Below are 5748 nucleotides of genomic sequence, written 5' to 3' on the forward strand. Positions count from 1 at the left end.
TTGACACCCTGCCCTGCCACTTTCCAGATGAGCCGCCTTGGACAGTTTACTGAAATTTCTCTGCCTCAGAGTCTTTATCTAAAAAACTGGATATAGGCTGGGCGCAGTGGCTCAAGCCTGTAATCCCAGCACTTTGGGAGGCCGAGACGGGCGGATCACGAGGTCAGGAGATCGAGACCATCCTGGCTAACCCGGTGAAACCCCATCTCTACTAAAAAAAAAAAAAAAAATACAAAAACACTAGCCGGGTGAGGTGGTGGCGCCTGTAGTCCCAGCTACTCGGGAGGCTGAGGCAGGAGAATGGCGGGAGCCTGGGAGGCAGAGCTTGCAGTGAGCCGAGATCTGGCCCCACTGCACTCCAGCCCGAGCGACAGAGCGAGACTCTGTCTCAAAAAAAAAAAAAAAAAAAAACTGGATATAGCCAGGCATGGTGGCTCACACCTGTAATCCCAGCACTTGGGGAGGCCGAGACAGGTGGATCACGAGGTCAAGAGATCAAGACCATCCTGGCCAACATGGTGAAACCCTGTTTCTACTAAAAAAAAAAAAAAAAAATTAGCTGGGCGTGGTGTCATGTGCCTGTAGTCCCAGCTACTTGGGAGGCTGAGACAGTAGAATCGCTTAAACCGGGGAGGCAGAGGTGGCATTAAGGCAAGATCACGCCATTGCACTCCAGCCTGGCGAGAGAGTGAGACTCCATCTCAAAAAATAAATAAATAAATAAATTGGATATAAAACTAGTTTTACATGATAGGATTTTCAGGATGATTAAACGAGATGAGGAATACAAAGTTCCTGAAGAGTTAGCACTGAGTAATCTTACAGTACAATAGCATGAATGTCCAATTCAGTGGTCCTTAACCACTGAATCACCAGGAGAGTTCATTAAAATACAAGGACCCAGGCTTATTTTCCCAAGAGGGGGAAGGGTTACAAACAAGCAACATTTGTCCCTTGCCTTGGCTGGCATTGGTGTACCAGAATATTAAGTCCTTAGCCATGTGGTGCCAAAAATACCAAGAGGCCAAGTGATGTCGTGGGAAAGGCACGGGCTTCAGTGTCAGACAGGTCTGTGATGAAACTCGGCCCAGTCCCTTGCTGGCTATATGACTTTGGGGAAGGCTCTTCATCTCTCTGAGCCTCAGTTTCCCTATTTGTGTGGTGGAAATCATTATAGCTGTCTTTTTGCTTGTGGCAAGGATTAATTTAGGGCCAGCAGTGCCCAGTGGTCAGCCAATGTGATTAGGATGGAGCCCTCACTTCGTCTGACACCAAGGTCTCTCACAACATGGGAAATAGAGCTTCTGGGACTATCCTTGGGAGCAACTGGGCTGTCCAGCTGGCACTGAATGGAACTGAATTTTCTACAGGAGGAACAGCTGCCAGGTCATTGGTAAGCTGGTCACTGAGGATTGATACCAGCTCAGAGATATCAGTAGTGGAGAAGCTGGTTGGAACAGAGACAGGCCATAGGGAGGGGTCCATTGGCTTCTTGTTTACTACAGAATAAACTCCTTCTATTTCTGGGAGTTAGAACCCTTCATATTAACCTAAGGAGTATTCCCTCCATGCCAGTAGAACAAAAATCTCCCACGTAGGCTGCACCCTTTTGAAGAGGTAGATGAGTCCTATGAGTGGTGGGCCTTGTTGTGGTGGTGGTGCTGGTGGTCCCTCCCACCCCATCAGGGGGAAGAATCATTTTGGAATCTCCCTCCATTCACTCTTTGATTTACAGTCTTGTAATGGAACGATTTAATTCTCAGCATTAAATGGACAAACAGATTCACACACATTATAATATATATAATATATAAAACCAGTAATTCACAGGCAAGCCAGAAGAGATCTAAGACTTGTCTACAGAGATGACAGACACAGTGATTCTCTCCTCCCTATTTCCCATATTCAACCCCCAAATACCCTGCAGTAGTCCCCCATCTGTCCAGGTGAGGAGGAAGCCCTCAAAGAGGAAATCTCCCCTGCTGCTTCTAGCTCAGGATATGGTCAAACTACAAGATCATTTTAGCCATAAGACATTCTAACAGGGGATACTGGGAATGGGGACAGAGGAGGGAGGCTTGGAAATCAAGTTCAACTTTCTTTGCAGTTGTTTCTTTGTTATTTACATTATGACTTTCCTTGTTTCTGAGCTGTTGTTGACATTTTGCTTTTATTCTGGCCATTGCTGCCTCCTACCCTGTCTCTGGGAGCACACACCTCACCTCTCTCTCTCAGGTGTGCTAGAATGTAGTTCCTGGCCTGACTTATTCCTCTTTATATCCCCAGTACTTAGCACAGTTCCTGGCATCTCCTCCATGATTGTTGACTGTGTGGAGTGGCTTATGATTGCACTGGCAGTGAGACTCACTTAAAGAAGAGTGGCTTTGTTATGGTTTCTCTAAAAGGTGGCTCTGTCCATATCTGGCTTGACTGAACAGAGGGCAAATGGGATGGTGGGAGGAGAGGAATCAACAGTTTCCCAGTTTTTCCCCCAGGCAATAGGAAACACCTGGGATTTGGAACCTGAAACCTGCATTCAGGAGACCAAACTTCCACTAACTGGATGAACCTTGGGCCATTTACTCAAGCCCACTGGACATTAGTTTATTTATTTGTTTCCTGGAAAATATAATAAGATTTTCCCCTTCCTGCCTTATAATCAAAGAAGCTGTGACAATTTAAGAAATAAGGTTTTGGAAAATGCTCTGTAAAGAAATATGTGAATGACAGCTATTATTCTTCATAAAGTGATTTCTTTGGTGGGTTCATAGTATTGTAGCTCAAATGTATTAGGCACCTACTATGTCCTAGGCACAGTGTGAGGTGTTTCAAGAAGTACATAATCAAGATGTAAAAGGAGTGGCATGAAGACAGCTCAAAGAAGGGAGCCATTCATAGACAGCACCCACCCCAGGGGTGTCATAGGTGCTTCTGTTGCGAAAACAGCCCAAAGTCTTTCATCTTTTTAAGTTTGAAGTAACATGGAAGGCATCCTCATTTGGCTTCAGGACACCCCCAGGCCAGTGTGTGAATGGCTCCCTTCTTTGGGCTGTCCTCATTTGCACCCAATGGTACTGGCCACCAACTCTGGGAGAGAATTAACTAAATACGATCTCTGTCGAAGTAACATATGGATCATGGAGACTGCGTGATTTCAATTATCAGTGTCTATTCTATTAATAATAGTTGTTGTAGGAGGAAAAAAATAATAGTGTCAGCTAAAACTTGCTTTTACAAATAGGCCAGGCACTATTCCAAGTGATTTATATATGTATTTACTCATTTAATCTTTACAAGAATCCCACCAGCTAGGATCTGGTGTTATCCTCATTTTACAGATGGGGGCACTGGGACACAGAATGTTTAAGTAACTTGCCCCAAGCCTCTCAGACTGGAGCTGGGGAGCCATAATTTGAACCTAGGTAGTCTTGCACCAAAGAAAACTGGGCATTCTGCCAACCTTGACAGCAACCTCTAGGACAGCCCATGGACTGTGCCCAGAAGCAGCAGCAGCATACTCCAAACGACAAAATAAGCTCTGGATGATCTCTTTTTTTTTTTTTTTTTTTTGTTGTTGTTGTTGAGACGGAGTTTCGCTCTGTCGCCCAGGCTGGAGTGCAGTGGCCGGATCTCAGCTCACTGCAAGCTCCGCCTCCCGGGTTTACGCCATTCTCCTGCCTCAGCCTCCCGAGTAGCTGGGACTACAGGCGCCTGCCACCTCGCCCGGCTAGTTTTCTGTATTTTTTAGTAGAGACGGGGTTTCACCGTGTTAGCCAGGGTGGTCTCGATCTCCTGACCTCGTGATCCGCCCGTCTCGGCCTCCCAAAGTGCTGGGATTACAGGCTTGAGCCACCGCGCCCGGCGGATGATCTCTTACTGATCACCATCTTTTCCCCCATCATGACCTCCAGAAATACCAGGTCATTAGCAACTATGCAAGTGTTGAGAAGGAAGGAGGTTTTCCATTCTTTATTCCATTTCTTCTTCCTCCTCCTCCTCCTCCTTCTTCTTTCTTCTTCTTCTTTTTGAGACAGGGTCTCGCTCTGTCTCCCAGGATGGAGTGCAGTGGGGCGATCTCGGCTCACTGCAACCTCCACCTCCTGGGTTCAAGTGATCCACCCGCTTCACCTCCCTAGTAGCTGGGACTACAGGTGTGTGCTATCACACCCAGATAATTTTTTTTTTTTGTATTTTGTATTTTTAATAGAGACAGAGTTTCACCATGTTGGCCAGGCTGGTCTTGAACTCGTGACCTCAGCTGATCTGCCTGCCTTGGCCTCTCAAAGTGCTGGGATTACAGGCATGAGCCACGGTGCCTGGCCTATACTTCTTATTTAAGAACAACTTGGCCGGGCATGGTGGCCCACGCCTGTAATCCCAGCACTTTGGCAGGCAGATCATGAGGTCAAGAGTTCGACATCAGGCTGGCCAATATGGTGAAACCCCATCTCTACTAAAAATACAAAAATTAGTCCGGCATGGTGGCGTGCACCTGTATTCCCAGCTGCTCAGGAGGCTGAGGTGGAAGAATCACGTGAACCCAGGAGGCGAAGGTTGCAGTAAGCCAAGATCACGCCACTGCACATACTCTAGCCTGGGCGACAGAGTGAGACTCTTATCAGAAAAAAAGAGCAACTTTAAAAAGAAACAAAAAGATAAAATCATGACTCTCCTACAGATATAAAATGAGCACATCGCTATGGTTTGAATATGTCCCCTAAAAAGCGTATGCTCAAAACTGAATTCCCAATGCAACAGTGTTGGGAGGTGCAGCCTGATGGCAGGCGTTTAGGTCATGAGGGCTCCACCGTCATGAATGGATTAATGCTGACTGTGAAAAGACTCGCTGCTGCCAGTCTGAGCGCTCACTCTCATCATGTGATGTCTTCTACTGTGTTATGATACAGCAAGGAGGCCCTCACCAGATGCAGCCCCTGAATCTTGGGCTTTCCAGCTTTTAGAACTGTGACCCAAATACATTTCTGTTCATTACAAATTACTCAGCCTGTGGTATTGTTATAGCAGCATAAAATGGACTAAGACACACAGGTTAGGGCTTCTCTTTTTTTTTTTTTTTTTTTGAGACTGAGTATCGCTCTGTCGCCCAGGCTGGAATGCAGTGGCGTGATCTCGGCTCACTGCAACCTCTGATTCCTGGGTTCGAGTGATTATTCCGCCTCAGCCTCCCAAGTAGCTGGGACTACAGGCACATGCCACCACGCCCAGCTAATTTTTGTATTTTTAGTAGCGATGGAGTTTCACCATGTTGGCCAGGCTGATCTCAAACTCCTGACCTCGTGATCTGCCCACCTCAGCCTCCCAAAGTGCTGGGATTACAGGTGTGAGCCACTGCACCCAGCCATATGTTAGGGATTTTTAAAACCAGAACTGGATTGAATTTGGGCTTTGCTGCTTACTAGCTGTATTAAGATAAATGCATTTTTTGGCCGGGCGCGGTGGCTCAAGCCTGTAATCCCAGCACTTTGGGAGGCTGAGACGGGCGGATCACAAGGTCAGGAGATCGAGACCATCCTGGCGAACACAGTGAAACCCCGTCTCTACTAAAAATACAAAAAACTAGCCGGGCGAGGTGGCGGGCGCCTGTAGTCCCAGCTACTTGGGAGGCTGAGGCAGGAGAATGGTGGGAACCCGGGAGGTGGAGCTTGCAGTGAGCTGAGATCCGGCCACTGCACTCCAGCCTGGGCGACAGAGCAAGACTCCGCCTCAAAAAAAAAAAAAAAAATGCAT

General features: G+C 47.1%; 1 long non-coding RNA gene across 2 annotated transcripts in view; it reads left to right on the forward strand.

Moving 5' to 3' along the window:
- LOC117075328 overlaps window positions 1-5748 on the forward strand; it is a 68363-nt gene that overhangs the window by 21725 nt on the left and 40890 nt on the right. The gene's annotated exons all lie outside the window — the stretch shown is intronic.

This window comes from Trachypithecus francoisi, unplaced genomic scaffold (genome assembly GCF_009764315.1).
Source record: "Trachypithecus francoisi isolate TF-2019V2 unplaced genomic scaffold, Tfra_2.0 Lachesis_group5, whole genome shotgun sequence".
In the NCBI taxonomy this organism is placed as follows: Eukaryota; Metazoa; Chordata; class Mammalia; order Primates; family Cercopithecidae; genus Trachypithecus; species Trachypithecus francoisi.